Source organism: Canis aureus, chromosome 23, assembly GCF_053574225.1.
Source record: "Canis aureus isolate CA01 chromosome 23, VMU_Caureus_v.1.0, whole genome shotgun sequence".
NCBI lineage: Eukaryota > Metazoa > Chordata > Mammalia > Carnivora > Canidae > Canis > Canis aureus.
Window position 1 is genome coordinate 9,182,257 of NC_135633.1, and position 14,892 is coordinate 9,197,148.

A 14,892-nucleotide genomic window follows, 5' to 3' on the forward strand; every position below is an offset into this window, starting at 1 on the left:
ACGTGGGACTCGATTCCAGGACTCCAGGATCGCACCCTGGGCCAAAGGCAGGCGCCAAACTGCTGAGCCACCCAGGGATCCCCGGTTATTTTAATTTATGGTTGTTACGGGCAGAGAAATGGACTGTGGTCTCTAAAGGTCCCTCGGTGTCAGAAGGGGACAATGAGTAAATTCCACCTTCGGCCTCCATGTCTATCTATAGAATCTACCCAGACTGTGCTGGGACTCTGCTGCTAGAGTCCTGCCCACCCCCTCCACCCCACTCAGTGATCCACCAGGAAGGCAGCCCCTGAGGGGCGAGACTGAGAAAGTAATAGAGAGCAGCCCCCACAACCGGGTAGTTGTGGAAAAGGCACTTCTCCTCCTGGTCTTGGTTTATCCATCTAAGCAATAAGAGGATTTGAGATCTCTAGGTTTTGAAAATTCTATATGCCCACATTCCAAGCCTTTGCATTTCTTTTGGCATCCTGCCAGTTCTTGGAGCAATCACAGTTAGCTGTCCAATGTCTCAGTTTCTGCTTCCTGATGGGTCCAGATGCTAAGTTAATTAGGGCTTTGCTGTTAATACCTTCGCTGGGTAGGTAAGGCATCTTAGCAGGACCCACGCCAAGTTTTAAGGGTGATGTTATTTCAGAATCCAGGGTGAACTCATTGGATTAGATCAGTGGTCAAGGGAGTGGAAGGATGGCCAGTGACTCCTTGACATCCCACCAATCGCACCACCAACCATACGGTTGGCTTTGAGTGGAAACGGGATTACGAAGCGGCCTTGTCTTCTGGCTCTGAGTGAAGCAGGTGGATATACCAGGAGATAGACAACCTGAGCTCCCGCCCAGAACTACTGCTGTGGTGCTGGGTGAACCTCCACCGAGTTAGGCCTTCCTTTCCCTTCTTTGTAAATGAGGCACTGGGCTTTGTTTCACATGGTCCCTTCCTTCCTTCCTGGGTTCTGAGATTACATTGGCTAGCTCTAGCAGACCTAATCCCTATTCAAACATCTTAGAATCCTCTCCTGTTGCTGATTTAGTGCCCCACCCCCATTCAGCTCCAGGGCCACCAAAACCTGAAATGGAAAAAAGGGAAGGTGGGGGACAACTCCAAACCAACAAGGGTCAAAGAGGTTAAGTGAAGACTTAGCCCATGTCTCAAAGAGGATGGTTATTGTAAAGGTTTGGGTTTCCCTAAAGGACACCTGATACCCCCCCGCCCCGAGATGTCCCAAAAGCTTGTATGGAACCATCGGGGGTTACTCTGATTGTCCACAAGGCTTGCTGCCCTCCAGGAAGAGATCTGGCCCCAAAGTGTTGGGAGTTGGGCCTAACTTGGTCACTGTCATGCTAAATCTGCTCACTAGGAAGTGCTGTGTTTCCTGTAAAGGGGCAGGAGGAGAAATGAGACAATATAGATTAACACTCGGTACACAAGTCAGAGCGCCCTAAACGTCAGCTGTGGTGGTATTTTTGTTATTTTTACTAGTTAACCTGTTTGATGGTATAATAATGGCATCCTCTGCTTTTCGAAAGTTTGCATTACACCGCTTTGCTTTCACAAAAGACTTCCATTAGTACCTCTTCGGGCTAACTGAAAGAAATCTGAGGTGGGTTTTTGCTTTTACGAAAAAAGACGGAAAGCGAAAACAGCATTCAGCATCTCCTTTGCAGGCAGCCCTCACAGAGGCATTGAACGCTGCCGCCAGCAAGAGCGGTGCCACCAGGCCCCTTCCCCGGGAACTCGGCGCCGCATCTCGGCATCCAGCCCCAGAGCTCTGAACTGTGTCCTCAAGCATCTGTGCTCTCTCTCTCGATTTATTTCGTGCAGCCATTACCAAGCTGTGCCCTAAGCTATCAGAAAAGCCTAAGAGAGGTGATTTGGGGGTCTGGGAATGCTGAGAAATGTTTCCTTATAAATTATATGTTTATATATATATATATATAAATTATATATGTTTCCTTATAAATTAATGCTAATCGCTTCTTTGCTTTGCCCCATTTTGGCTCGGGGAGGGTCTCCCAGGAGCGCTTTACTTTGGGATTGCAGGGGCCACCTGTATTACCACTGCCAGGGAAATGGCTGGGATATTAAACGAAACAAAATATGAAGGCACGAGGTTATCCCCTTCGGGGAGGCTCGATGCCTGCATCTCTGGATGGGGAGCACCCCGGCCCAGGTGAGGGCAGAAGGGAAGGGAAGAATGGAGTGGAGCCGTGTCAGAGACCTGAGCTCACATCTCCAGGAGCCTCCCCCAGGGATGGCGGCCTGGGGTGGTGGAGAAGCCTCTCAGGTTAGGCCTGGCTTGGCGCCAAAGCTGACTCAGCCTGACCTACCTACGGGCTGTGGGATCTCAGCCAAGTCTCAGACCCAAGGAGGTTAAAAGAGGGTTCAGGGCAGAGGTCCCACTCCACCCAGTGTCCAAGAGGTATAAGAAGCAGAAATCTTGGGAAGGCCATTAGCTGCGTGTAGGCTATGGAATTTGGGGTTCAGAGCAATTTAACTGAGATCCCAGGGACTCCCCCACCATATATCTGAATTCAACAAGCTGATGAAAGCGATGAAGTAACTTTGGGATGCCTAGTAATAGTGGGTGCTTATAAGTTGTTCACTGATTTACTTTTCCTCTTTGACTCAAGGGGAGACACTGAGTCAAAGCATTAGTGCAATAAAAGCAAAAGTCAGCCTCAAATGGCCTTTGGCGCAGGCCTCGGATTTCTGAACCCCACCCTTGTTGTGCCAACGTTGAGCCCAGCACCTACTAAGCTCAGGTGATTGCTGGATTTCCCTGAAGAACAGATGGGCCCCAGCACCCTGCCCCCATCCTGGCCTCCCACCCGACTCCCCCCATGACTGTCTCCGATGGAAGCTCAGTTGGGATCATCTCCAGCCAGACATGTCTTCACCGATAGCTGGCCACACCAAGCTCTCCTGTCATATGAGTAGCATTAGTCGTAATTTTGGTGAAAATCAACACTAAGAGGGAAAAACCCACACTTCCTGCCATTTATCATCTAGGAGAAATTCCTCTTTCTGGCCATACAGACCCAAGCAAAATCGAGGGCTGGCCAAACGTCAGAATTGGAAGGGATGGTTGAGATGAGGCGGGGAACTTGCCGGATGCATTCAGTAGAACTCTAGTCTTGGTGGGAAAAGGGGTCTGCGGTCAGAGAAGCCTGGAAAACACTACACACATCTGCTCTCCTTCCGTTAGTCACTGCGCAGGCGAGATTTCCAAGGTTCAGAGGAGTCCTATAGAGATACCTGTTCTGGGACGCCTGGGTGGCTCAGCAGTGGAGCACCTGGGGCTCAGGGCATGATCCTGGGGTCCTGGGATCGAGTCCTGCATCAGGGTCCCTGCATGGAGCCTGCTTCTCCCTCTGCCTGTGTCTCTGCCTCTCTCTGTGGGTCTCTCATGAACAAATAAGATAAAATCTAATTTAAAAAAAGATACCTGTTCAATTTTGTTTACTTCAGAGTTTCCCAAACTTAGTTGACTTTGGAACTTTTTCTCCTATGTGCCCCCCCCCCCTTTTTAAATAGTAATATCTATTAACATAACATTTCTTCTACTGGCTGCACTTTACTCACTTCTAGAACTTCCCTGCCTGTCAAAGGCAACTGAGTTGGCGACCCGTTATCTAGCCCAGATATCTGGAAAGCTAAAGTGAGCTACCCAAGGCCATGCAGCTAATTATTCTTAATAGTAATAAAAACCAGTGTTTGCATAGTGCTTTCGAGTTTCCCCTGCACTCATAGCACTTTTTCACGGTATTTCATTTTATCCTCAGAATGTAATAAGAGTTGTCAGTGTTGAGGGCGTTCTCCGGGGCAGGGCTTTTACAGGTAGGACCTCTGTCGAGCTACACAGCGGACCTCGGAAGTATGTGCTTATCTTTCTCATTGTAAAGATGAAGGCACTGAGGCCCAGAGAATCTGATTGATGTGCCCGAGATCACACAGCTGGGAGAGAGCAGAGCCAAGGTTTGAACCCAGAAGGTCTGTAAAGCCCAACCCCCAGGGTCCCCCACCCCAGCCCAGCCCAAGGAGAGGTTGTTGTCCTGTGTGCAGGAAGCAGATGTCTGCACTGCTGATAACCTGGGAATACCAGGGGTTTTCCAAAGCTGTGATGAGTTATCAGATGTCTCAGGAAGCATATCCTTGCTCTTTTATTCTTTTCAAATGGGGGCAATAATCAAAGGAGGCCAAATCATCAAGAAAGCAGGGGCTATTTTACCACTGATTCTGAGTGAAGCAACGAAAAACAGCTTCAGCGAAGAGCTAATTAGGAAGTCCTAGCTTGGAAAACCACCAAATGCAATTTTGATGAGGATGAAATTTAATAAAAGCACAGCTTCTGGTCCCTGCAGCTACCACAGAGCAGGCACGTGAGGTGCATGGCTAACACAGAGGCCATTCAAGACCTGGAGACTCCAGGTAGACCGGGCAAGGCTGGAGGGCCACCCGTCTGTCCGCCCTCCAAAGAGCAGAAGGGCCCGGGGCACAGGGTCGGCTGACAAGGAGGCTCTGGAGACTCACCAGGCGAGATGCTACAAAAACCAGACCGGCCTTGGGAAAGAGAAAAGGCCAGAGGCTTCACAGGAAAGCAACTTCCTGTCTCCAGACTCATCTTCCATATCAAGAGGTTCTTGAGAACTTCCTAACCAAACAGATCCGAGCCGCCGGTAATTACATTCGTGTCAACGGCTGCCTCCCAAAGGCTTGGGGATGCCCACTGCTCGTGCACTAAGCAGCGTACCCCACCACTGCCGTCCACCCTCACTCACCCCGGTTTCACTGCTCCTGTCAAGGAAGGTCAACATGAATCCAGATCCTACCAGCAAGAGACAAATTCGGATGTATGAGGTTCAGAGGAAAATCTTAAAATAACACAGTTATTTTAACCCTGCAGTGCTTCAGAGCGCATCAGGTGCTTTCTTGAGCGTGCCTTGCTTTAGTCTTGACGATAGTTTTAGGAGGTGGCTGTCTTTACTATATCCAGCTGACATCGCATGAAGAAAAAACGGCTCAGAGAGGTTAAGTGACTTGGCCAAAGGCACAGAGCTTGTATGCATGATGTGGTTAAGTGAATGTGCTTTGGATTCAGAAAGGCCTGGGTTTAAATTCCAGTTCTACCCTTCCCAGCTGTGTGACCTTGGGAAAAATCTCTGAAGTGTCCCTCAGCCTTGGCCTGCTCAGCGGCAACAGCGGCCACTGTCTATGGTGCGCTGCCCCTGTGCCAGGCACTGTTCTAAGTACCTGTGCTGGATTGTTTGTGGAGATGGCCACCAAGATTTCTTCCCGTCGCTGAAGTGTAAGTCACTACTCCCAGCAAGCAACGGAGCCCCTGTCTCTTCTCCTTGAATCTGGGCTGGTCTCGTAACTTGCTTGACTTACAGAATGTGGTGCAAGTGTCTCTGGGCTGGCTCCTCGTCTAGGCCTTAGGAGGGTGGCAGCTTTCGTACTCCTACCGCTGGAGTCCTGAGGCATCACGTAAACACACACCCTGCTGGAAAGAGAGGCCCCCAAGGCCCTAGCTGAGGTGCCATAGTTTGAGGAAGGCCTCTTGCCTCATCCAGCCCCGCTGGAGCTGTCCCCGCCAACCCTGTGTGGCAATGACGGTGGTGCCCCACAGACCTCTGCCCTGGTTGCAGAACCGTGAGCACATAAATAGTTGCTGTTTCACGTGGTTTGTTTGCAAAAGTAGACAAATAAAACAGTGCCTAATTTGTAATATTCCTCTCATCTTCATAGCTACCCTATGGAGAAACTGAGGCACAGAAAGTCTGAGTAACTTGCCTAGAGCTACACACCCAATAGATGGCAGAGCTGTGTTTAAACCCAGGCAGGTTAACTCCACCGTCCACGTGTGTGAGCACAGCTTCCTATGCCTCTTTGTAGAAAGGACAAACCTTACAGAGGCATTAAAGACTGTCCGTCCCCAGGGTGGCCCCAGGGGCGTCCCCGCCTCCCAGAGGAAGCTCCCCACGAGCTCCTGGGTTAACCAGGCCGAGAGCGCCCCGATTCCCGACTCGATGCTGCCCTCCAGTGGCCCCGCGAGCTAAAGAAGGCAGTTTCAAGAATCCGTCATTCTTTCTGGAACCCGCTTGACCCCACCCCATCCTTTCCAACTGGAGCTGCAGCTCCCTTCTGTTCTGTCTGGATCTTGCTTTAGCCACGGCTTGTCATGTTCACTGCTCAGAAGAAAGCATCGCACCTGAAGCTCAAGCCAAGGTGCCTCTGGACTCCTTCCTACGGGAGGTCTGATAGAGCCTTTGAGGCACGAGAATGCCCCCTACTCAACTCATCAGCAGTTTGAAGCCCCCTTAGTTTTCTTATTCCAAACCCAGAGTACCATCAGCTGTCCAGGAATTGCAGAGACAGCTTTCGATCAAAGGGAGCTGTGTGTACACGGGAGACGTTCACGTTGAAATCATCGGCTACGATAAGTCAAACACAAATGCAGCATTCAACTTGCTCATCATTAGCTGCGACTGTAAGATTCAGTAGATTCTCACAGCTAAAAGTCTGGACTCTTGGAAGACAGACGGGGGTTCAAGTTCTGGTTCCATCATCTGGTTGTGCGACCTTGGACAAGTCCCTCAACCTCCCTTGGCTTCGAAGTCTTCATCCGCCAAATGGCTATATGGATGGCATCGCTCTCACAGAGCAAATCGGGGAGTAGATGATATGACACCTGAGAACACAAGTGACTGAGAGGTCTGGACCATATTTGCTTTGTTCATTTGCTTATTTAGTTCTAATTTTCCCCCGAATATTTTACATTATAGAAGTAATGCATGTTTATTACATAAAATTTGGAAAATGAAAGAGAGAGGGAGGGGGAGAGAGAGAGGAAGAGGGGGGGAAAGGAAGGAAGGAAGGAAGGAAGGAAGGAAGGAAGGAAGGAAGGAAGGAAGGAAGGAAGGAAGGAAAGAAGGAACAGAAAAGAACGAAAAGAAAGAAAGAAAGAAAGAAAGAAAGAAAGAAAGAAAGAAAGGAAGGAAGGAAGGAAGGAAGGAAGGAAGGAAGGAAGGAAGGAAGGAAGGAAGGAAGGAAAGACTCCTTTGGATGGGTTTTAAAATCAGGATCCATTCAGAGGCACGTGAACGAGGATGGGAAAAGTGACATAGGTATTTCATCAGGCTCTAACTCGAATGCAGCCTTTCCATCCATTATGAATACAGGCATCAGATCACAGTGAGTCTTAGCTATACGAGCTGCACTGTCTTTGATAGAAATCTCAGGCATTTTTATGCCACATTTTCATCTTTGCAGGTACCTGAAATCCTATTTGCCTTCCTCAGCTCCTTCATCCCTGTAGTAGTTATTTGACCTCCTGCTAGATAATCCTTATTATTCAAGGTAGCAAAAAGAAGTGCACACATTACTAAACTGCAAGTTTGTTTTAATATTTTGATACTCGTCTTTCAATATCATTGGTGTCCTTCAGATTCTCTGTTTTATATTTCATGCATTTAAAAACATGCTGAGGGACGCCAGGGTGGCTCAATGGTTGAACATCTGTCTTTGGCTCGGGGTGTGATCCTGGAGTCCTGGGATCGAGTCCCACATCGGGCTCCCTGCAGGGAGCCTGCTTCTCCCTCTGCCTCTCTCTCTGCCTCTCTCTGTGTTTCTCATGAATAAATAAATAAAATCTTAAAAATAAGATAAGATAAATAATAAAATAAAATAAAGTAAAATAAGTAAAAAATAAAATAAAATAAAATAAAATAAAATAAAATAAAATAAAATAAAATAAAATAAATAAAATAATGCTGAGAGGGACCCACAGGCTCACCAAGCAGCCAAAAGGACTTTTTGTGGCATAGAGAGTTAAGACCCACCTGCTATGGTGCCTCCACCCAAGCCCATGAAGAGTTTAGGTTCACCTCCCAGTCTTTAACGGTTACTTATTTCATATTGTTGTGATCTGGTTGTGTAATACAATTCTGCAGCCTGCATTGTTAACCACAAATATGTTTTCATGATATTTCTTGCCATATAATTTTTAATAGCCTAATAGTCCATTTTGTTGATGCACCATAACACACCATTCCCCTATAGTTTGCTGCCATCAGGATGGTTTGAGTCTGTCACTTATAAATGATCGGAATGAGCATCTTCCTGCATAAAGGATCTTCCGTTTTTTAGATTGTTTCCCTCGGCAAGTTTTCCAGTAGTGGCAAAGTAACATTTTCAAAGCTTTGACATTCTCCCTGGATCCCAGGGAGCCGAACGCACGGACATTCAGGAGGAAGGGAGATGAGAGAAGGCTTTGAAAGGTAGAGGAAAGGGAGGCCAGGGCTGCATGGACAGGTGTGCAGCCTGTGCCCTGATCAAGGGTGTCCGATCCAAGTGATAAGGATGGGCTGAGCTCCACTCGTCTCCGCTACGAGCTATGTAATGGGGCTGGGGCTGGCAGCCCAGAGGAAGGCACATTTTCCCAAAGACATCATGGGAACAGAAGCAGACCTACTGGAGGAATCCACCATTGCTCCCTGGTGGTGGCATCTCCTTAGGCTTTCTGGTTTATCAAAACCACATCCTCAGAGAATGCTAGAAAGGAGGGATCATATTTCCAGCCTGGGGTCCTTGGGCCTATCGTATCTGGGAAAGCAAAAATGTGGGCTCATGAGCATGTTTTACTTCCAAAGCATCGAATAAAAATTAATTAAATTAGGCCTTATGTGTACATCTTCTATAGGTTATAGGTCATGCTGCCTCTTGCTGCTTAGGAACATACAGTTGTAGTGGATCTTATGCTGTGCTGCCCAGAGCCTGACCCAGGACAGAGGTGTTCATGTCCCCAGCTCCACTGATGGCCCAAATCTCCCCAGGAATTGTGGCGGCCTGAAGGGACCTGTCTTACCCAAGCTTGCGACCCTTGCCTGATTGATGTTGGGTCCACAGGCCTGACGCCTCACCCAGTGGAGGCAGCTCTGCAGCCCCTCAGCTCAACACTGCGTGCGGATGGGCTGAGGCCTTCATTTTATTTATTTATTTTTAAGATGTTATTTATTTGTTCATGAGAGACACACAGAGGGGCAGAGACACAGGCAGAGGGAGAAGCAGGCTCCATGCAGGGAGCCCGACGTGGGACTCGATCCCAGATCCTGGGATCACGGCCTGGGCCAAAGGCAGGCGCTCAACCGCTGAGTCACCCAGGCATCCCTGGGGTCTTTGTTTTAAGCGTGTCTCATCCGACTCTTGGGCCCTCTCCCACTGCCGTCCCTTACTCCCTCATGGATGGATGGCTTGCCAGGGCCAGCCCCAAATTCCTGTGTTCTCTGCAAACCCCATCTAAGACAGTTACAGATCTTTATTTAATTAAAATGAGAGAAGGAATAAATTATTACAACACATATTGGTAGAGAAGATTTTTTTTTCAAAACATGGTGTCCATGAAGTAGAGAATCTTTTTTTTTTTTTTTTTTTAAGAAATGCAATGGGTGGGGTGTGCAGAGGAAGAAAAGATCTCAAGCAGACTGTACTAAGCATAGAGCTCAATGCAGGGCTTAATCCCACAACCCTGAGATCATGACCTGAGCCAAAATCAAAGTCAGATGCTTAACTGATTGAACCACCCAGGTGCCCCAAAGTAGAAAATCATTTTTAGAAAGGTCCTTGCTGGTTAAAACAACAGTATCTTATTCCAGGCCTCACCCAGTCCCTCATTTATAGATAAGAAAACAGAATGCCAGAAGACAAGGGACTCGAAGGTCACGTGGCCTATACACATCAGAGCTAGGACTCAAAGCCAGGCTGGCGGTGCTTCTGTCCCACAAGGCTGCCTCTCACTCGCTTTGTTCAAAATAACCCATTATCTAGACAGAAGTTTATTCCATCAGTGGGGAGAAGCAGGGCCCTGCAGCCTTGTGTCTCCCCGAAAGGATGTAGCATCTCCCCTGCCCTCACCCCAACATCCAGAGAGAAATACTATCCTGTAAGGTGGTCCTCGTGTGGGCATTGGTATCAGACACTCTGACCTCAGCCCTGCTCTGCTCCTTGCTAGCTGGGTGTCTTCAGGACAGTTTAGTTACTTCACTGAGCCAAACGTTACAATAAAATCCTCTATGCAGGTTTTTCAGAACTTCCAGACGCTCAGAGGGCACGACCCAGCCTTCGTTTCCTTGGGCGCCCCCCTCCCCATCTTGCATGACCTCCTAGGCACGGAGCAAAAGGAGGGAACACTCGCAGCCTCTCAGGAGGCAGTTAGAGCAAATGCTCTGGCCCCTCTCTCGGGAAGGCAGCCTCCCTGTATTCGGAGGGCAAGGCCCGCGGAGCCCAGGAGGGGCAGTGACTTAGCTCAGACTCGCCAGCAGAGGGCACCCCCACTCTGCCGAAAGCCCAGAGGAGTTGCCACCCCTGCCTCCACCATCTGATTGCATCCCAGACTCCCACAGAGAGCTTGGGTCAGCCCTGAACCCCTCGTTCCGTGGAGCCGAGCCGCTATGTGGCGTGTCTCCAGCAGCCGAGGCTGGATTCGACCTGCCAGGCCAAAGTGTGCCTGAGTGTGCCCTTCCGTTAAACACATCCGTTTGTTACGGACAGTGCAGCCCGGCCGTGGAGATCCAAAGCCGACTGAGGCCACCAGCAGCCCCAGCTCAGGCCTTCCTGGGCATCTGGCATCCTGGCGGTCAATGGCTTTGCTCAGCCATCCTAGGGGCGGGGGGTGAGGGAGTGACAAAGTGTGTGTGCGTGTGAGTGCACGCTTTGTCTTCATGTGAGCATACCGATGCGGGGCAGGCCATGAGCCCCGAGTGGAAGGCACCAGGAGGGAGCAGGGCGTGAAGCAGGCGCGCCCCCCAACCCTTTCTTCCTCCTTCCACAGGGAATTTGGACAAACTCTGCAGCAGAGCCCTCACATTCCCCGAAGAGAGGAGAGTCCTGCTCAGGTCAGTGCAATTAATAAGTGAGAAGCCCCGAGCTGGGGAGGGAGGGCATGGTGACTTCCTGTAGCTCAGGTTCTAGGGGTGGCGGGAAGGTTTGGGGGACCTTCTAGGAAGAGGCTCTGGCTGAGGGGCCTTTTGGGCTGGGCCAGGACCAAGCAACCCAGAGTGCTGCCCCCCTCGAGAATCCATGTGAGCAGGGCTCTTTCAAGGGACAGGGCCAGCCTCCCCCTCACCCTGTGACATTGTCCTGTACCGTGTGTCCATGGAGAGCATCTCATACGGCCTTGCAGAGGGCAGAGGCAGGGCTGCCAAAATGTGCCTTCTTTTTCACTCCACTGATGCGGCGGACAGGAAGAATTTCTGCTTACACATTAATTTTGCCATCCCGAGTAGAACACACACACTCTCTCTCTCTCTCTCTCTCTCTCTCACACACACACACACACACACACACACACACACGCACAGGCACACGCACACCCACAATCCACAATGCAACATTAACGCTAAAGGAGTAAGCAAATTCTTCCTTGGGTGGAACTGCTGCCCAGGAAACAGCTCCTTGGAGAAAGCTACTTTCAGGCAGAAAATCCTCGCAGCACGCTGGCCAATGAATGCGGTTCGGCTCTTTCAGACTACAGTGCTGAAATCATCTTTTTTCCCCCACTTTCTCTCCAAAATGCTGATAATACCCGCAGGACTGAATAATTGACGGTTCTGCTTGTCCTTCGTGCCACAAAGTGGTTCCAGGTCATGTTGTTCCACGGCCTTGTGACACATGGAGCCTCCTCTTGGTTCTTTGACCCAAGTGGGAATCTGGCTGCGGAGGCCAAGGCCCCGCTGTGGCCGGGGTGGGGGGAAGCGGGGGGCTGGGGAGCTGGGGGGGCTGGGGAGCTGGGGCTCACACCTCCTGAGTGCCGCAGCCCAAGGCCCGGGAAGGCAGGCCCCCGCTTCCAGAACCGCCTAGCCCTGACGGTGCAGCCCCTGGGTTTCTAAGAATCGGCTCAGGGAAGCAGAAGTGGGGTGCAGTGAGCACACTGACACTCCGCGGCTGTAAACGGTGGATTCCTCATAGATGCATCCCGTACCCCCTGCCCTCCCCCGGCTCCCTCATCCCTGGATGCCCAGTTACCCCAGGTGACCCAACCAGAAAACCATGGGTGACGATCACTTTCCCCCTGGCCAGCCCCTGCCATACGCACCCCGCGGGCTCCCCAGGTCCAGGGGCCTGGGCCTCCACACTGCGGAGCCTCATCAATTATTCACCAGCCTCCCCTCTGCTCCTCAGACAAAGAGAAGGGGAATCTGCAGGCCTGCGAAGGCCCTGGAACCCGGGGTGGTGGAGTCAGGAGGCCCAAGTCCTCTCCAAGGGAGGGGAGAGGTGGGGAGAGCCAGGAGAGAGAGAGAGGGTGCGGGGGGGGGGGGGGGGGGCGGGGGGCGTGCAGGGAGGAGGAAGGAAGGGTGAGGAAGGGCAGGCGAGGCCACCGACCCAGAATAGGGTTCCAGGAACGCACCCTCCCCAGGGACCAAAGCACATTTCCCCCCACTGCTGTTTTCCCCCAGAAAGGAGAGGAAGCAGGACACGGCTGGGTTTCACAGACTATTTCTTCACAGTTTCTTATTCTGTTTTGACAGGACATCTGCTCCAGCTACTAGTCGGAGCCCGCGCAGCGAGCCGCGCCAGCCCTGCCAAGTCCAATGTGGTGCAGCCGAGCGCAGGGCAGCTGACGGCGGGCACACCTGGCGGCTGCCCGGGGGAGGGGGGCCACCCGGGGGGCTGCCCGGGTCCTCAGCTGCGCAGGGGGGACACCCCACTGACGGGGGCGGGGAGGGCAGGTCCTGCGACCTGTCGGGCTCAGCCTGGCCTCCCACCCTCCTGGGGGTGACAGTAAGGGGTCCCGGCGTCAGGGGGCACGTGCTCTGTGCACCCCCCCCTCCCCCGCAGCACGAAGAGCCCAGATCACAAGCACGAATGAGCCTGCCACCCGCACGGCCTTGTGCAAGTTGCAGAAAGGAGGACACGGGAGCTGCTCCGAGTGCCCACCGGGCCGCTCTAAGCACCTACCTGCCGAGCACCCACGAGGTGCCAGGCCCTAAAGTCAGAGCAGTGAGCGTGCCTACGGAGCTCCTGCCCGTGTGGGGGGCCAGTCCCGTGGACCTGCCCTCAGGAGAGTCGCCCGACCCCTAGGGCTCTGTCTCCTTATCTATGAAACAGAGGTTGTGAATTGTGAAGCCCAAACCCGTGGGACTGTTGGGAGGATGGGGGGGGGGGGTGTTGTAGGACCAGGGTTCTAGCATTTAGTGCCTGCATTCAGTAAGTGGTTAATGGTTTAGTGCCTGCATTCAGTAAGTGGTTAATGGACGTGCATCCTCTGCTCCTCACTCCTATTACAAGGAAGAGGTCTTGAGGGGCTGTGGAAGGACGTACGGAGCCTCTCATTGATGGCCTTCATGTGGCCCGTTATTAAACGAAGCAGGAAGAGCTTTATCCTTCTCTCCCTTCAGATATTGCCCTGTCCAATTTCCCTTCCTCGTCCACCGACAGTATCTCGAGCAGGTCCCATGGTTTTTCTGGTCACCTCTGGGTATTTGAACAATCTCATTTTCAGGTAATAAAAAGTCTAGTGCAAGCTAAATCAAAACGTGGCTCCTTTCCCCACTCTGGGTGTCCTCCGTCCCCAGCTGAGGTGTCAGCTGTGGATCCAGACAGCAGAAGAAGGCAGAAGAGGGGTCTACTGCTCTGCTTTCCGAGTCCCATCTCCCCTCCGCTTGCCTTCCTGGTTCTGCCCCCCCCCCCCCCAGGGCTGGGGGCGAGGGGATGGGAGACCATGGGGAAGGGCAGATTCTGACACTGTCATCTGGCTCAGGGAGCCCTGAGATGACCTAGCGCTCACGGGGTGAGGTGGGGGGGGGTGGGGGGGCTCCCCTGGGGCCTCCACATCCTGTGCGGTGGCCTCTCACGCCCCCTGGGAGCCTGCCCTCAGCACTCCCCGGAAATGCTACTCCTAGAGCCTCCTCTCCCCCCATGGGCAGCCCTCCCTCCAGGGCAGGGTCCTGAAATATGACTCAGCCTGGCTACCACTCGCTGTCCACCTGCCACAGGATTAAGGAAAGATCACACTCGCTCATATTTCCTGTCCCCCCCCAGCTCTGGAGGCAGGGGCATCTCTTCTTGTCAGGGTGAACCTCCAAGCTCTTGAGGACATTTGACCTTCAATCCCAAGAGACAGCACAAGGTGGAGATTTGACACTGAGTATCCATGAGGCCTGGCCGTCATCTGGCTGGGAATAAGATGCCAGTCTCTCTTCTTGAAGGCAACCTCCATCTCTCTGAATGGTTCCAGAGGACCTCCCTTATTACTCACCCCAGGCTGCCTTTATTCACCCTGGGGTAGAAGCCCCATGGGTGGCACTAGTCCCCTTTAAGCCAGTCCAGTGAGGACAGCTCAGTCCCTGCTTTACGAAGTGTAGACACCTGGCCTCAGCTCAGGAGCCTCAGACAAGACTCCAAGAGAATAAGAAACATCCTTCTTAATATCCCTTCATGTTCACAAAGAGAAGAATGACTTTGGGTCCCAAAAGCTGAGACATTCACCTGCGTGGGGGCCCAGAAGGCCTCTGAACCCTCCTTGCTTGGGGCACCGGTCATTTTGAGAGAGAGGCCGTCTCACCTCTCTGGTCTGTCACCCTGGCTCAGACCAGAAGGGGGTATGAAGACAGTCACCTCTACTTAACACAAAGGATCTCATCTTCGAGGAGCTTACACATGTTTCAACACTCTCCTTTAGAATGTTTTTGAATTTTCTATTACTCACGGTTGGCAGCTAATTGGCGAAGGGCACCCTCTTTGGTTACAAGGGCAAACTGTAGCCCGAGACAATATGAGTCCGTGAAGCCCCACTCTTCCACTGTCAGCGTGGCCTTGGGACAATGACTCATGACATCTCTCTGCCTCCGCTAGCACATCTGCAAGACGGAGAAGAAAACGGGTCCCACCTCCTGGGGCAGA

General features: G+C 51.8%; 1 protein-coding gene across 1 annotated transcript in view; it reads right to left on the reverse strand.

Annotated features, from left to right (window-relative positions):
• Positions 1-14,892, reverse strand: part of NAV2 (neuron navigator 2) — a 726,136-nt gene that overhangs the window by 521,181 nt on the left and 190,063 nt on the right. The gene's annotated exons all lie outside the window — the stretch shown is intronic.